A 2,213-nucleotide genomic window follows, 5' to 3' on the forward strand; every position below is an offset into this window, starting at 1 on the left:
AATTCTGTTGGGCCTACCTTGAATGCATGTCGTTTATCCACACCGTCCATTTATTTTTACAGATCATTTTAGCGATCCATCTCAAAATATAAGCATATCCAAATCTCAAGGGACCATACAGGGGGAAGAGTGGAAGTATTGATTTCCACCGTTTAAAGCTTTCTCAGGCCCTAGTGTTGATTATTTGTCATCCAACATATTCATAAGATCATTCAGACATGCACGAAGAGAAAACACAAATATCGGCTTGATGTAAAACTGCTGTGCCCCTGCTAACTTTTCAACAGTGGAATTTCAATTCACACTGTTTCCCATCGTGTGTTCCCCTTGAGATTTACATATGCTTCTTTTTCGGGCCAAAGCCCTACAATTATCTGGTAATATGGATGGACGGAGTGGATTATATATATATGACGCTGGACGCCAAAGAGTTTACTCAGCGTACGCATTACGCAATCCGCTTCCAATACAAAATGCCAACTCAGCCCTAAAGCCTCTCATGTCTCATCTCACATAGCCTCCATATGGACACAGGTATGACAATGGCATATCTCGTCGCATTTGACATGAAGCTACATGTGTTAAGGTAGTTTGCTCATGGAACATCCAAGCCGTCCATCAGACAGTCCCAGATGCTCTGGCCCGAAAACCTGTAAGTCCACTAAAACAGGTGAGATAGAAAGCACTAAACAAATGGCGATGTTTGTTAGCCGTCTCCCTTCCTCATACACTGTTTCTCACATGATAAGCTTGATTACCTGTTCATTTTTTTAAACCAGGAAATATTTACAGCAGGAGCTATATGATGGGCGGATCAGATGTTCTATTCACATGCAATCCTATCATACGTGGTAGCATGTATCAGTGCTGCAATGTACAGGTGAGCGAAAATATCTAACCTCAACAATATATATACCAACACTTGTTATTTAAGAAACGCAAACTATTCTTCTCCACGCTTTCTGGTTTCCATCTCTTCCTTATATATATATATATATATATATATATATATATATATATATATATATATATATATATATATATATCTTTTCGTTTTAATTTTGGATCGATGATGTTAATGTTAAAACTGCGTTATCTTTCTGAATGTACCTGAAAAGGGGCTTGAAAGAAGGCTATTGATAATATGCTGAGATCCAAAGATTTTTTATTTTTTATTTTGTTAAATAAAGGAAAGAGGTGCATTCACATCCTTCTCAATGTAATACAATACTACCAACGTGTTAGGTGCATACAATACCCAACAGTTTTTTTTTTTTTCTTTCCCAACATGAAGATCATTGGGTGAAAAAATTAGGCCGATCCATTCGTCAGTGAGTGAATCCACCGGCTGTCCATTGCTTTCCATAGGTTTTCTACAGTGTATCCACGCCTGATGAATGGATCAGCCTAACTTTTTTTGTAGCTAATCGTCCTCAGGGGGAATGGATTGGCTACTCCCCCTGCCAACTAGCCCGGTGGCTAGTGGTCGGTGCTCTGTGGGCCCCACCATGATATATATGTTTCTTCCATGCCATTCATACAATTTTACGGATCATTTTATGGCTTGATCCCAAAAATGAGAGGAATATATATCTCAGCTGGACCACACCATGGGAAAACAATAGTGATTGGATATCCACCATTAAAATCCTCCTAAGGCCCACTGTACTGTTTATTTGACATCCATCTGTTTAATAGGTCATACAGACCTAGATGAAGGGTAAAAACAAAGATCAGCTTTGATCCATAACTTTTATGATCCCCCAAAAGTTTTTAATGGTCTACGTTCTTTCAACACTGAAACTTTTTAATGGTTTCTTTCAACACTGTTTCTTGTAATGTGGTCCACATGAGATTTGGATATACCTCATTTTTTTGACTTATACACTAAAATGATCTAGAAAAATAGATGGACGGCATGGATGAAATACATACATCATGGTGGGGCCTACATAGCACCGACCACCAGCCATTGACTGGTGGCAGGGGGAAGTAGCCAATCCGTTTCATCCTCAGGGCAGGACAAAGACAACTTGACACGCTGGTCACATGCGCACTTAACGATTGAGAGAGAACAGGAAATCATAAAGCATGCACCATTCGCTGAGTCCATGGAGTGGATGGATGGGATTAACTAATTGACGAGAAACACAAAATGCACTCGATGGGTTGTCATCTTGGGTCACATTTATTCAGACGATTACATGCACTTT

The 2,213-nt window shown here is 39.4% G+C and overlaps 1 non-coding gene across 1 annotated transcript; it reads left to right on the forward strand.

Annotated features, from left to right (window-relative positions):
* Positions 1–1,060: 1,060 nt before the first annotated feature.
* On the forward strand, positions 1,061–1,159 carry LOC131230147 (small nucleolar RNA snoR27). Its single transcript, XR_009163870.1, has one exon. It is a non-coding gene; the product is annotated as a small nucleolar RNA snoR27 (small nucleolar RNA).
* The last annotated feature ends 1,054 nt before the right edge of the window (positions 1,160–2,213 follow it).

The sequence above is a fragment of the Magnolia sinica genome, chromosome 16, assembly GCF_029962835.1.
Source record: "Magnolia sinica isolate HGM2019 chromosome 16, MsV1, whole genome shotgun sequence".
Classification (NCBI taxonomy): Eukaryota; Viridiplantae; Streptophyta; class Magnoliopsida; order Magnoliales; family Magnoliaceae; genus Magnolia; species Magnolia sinica.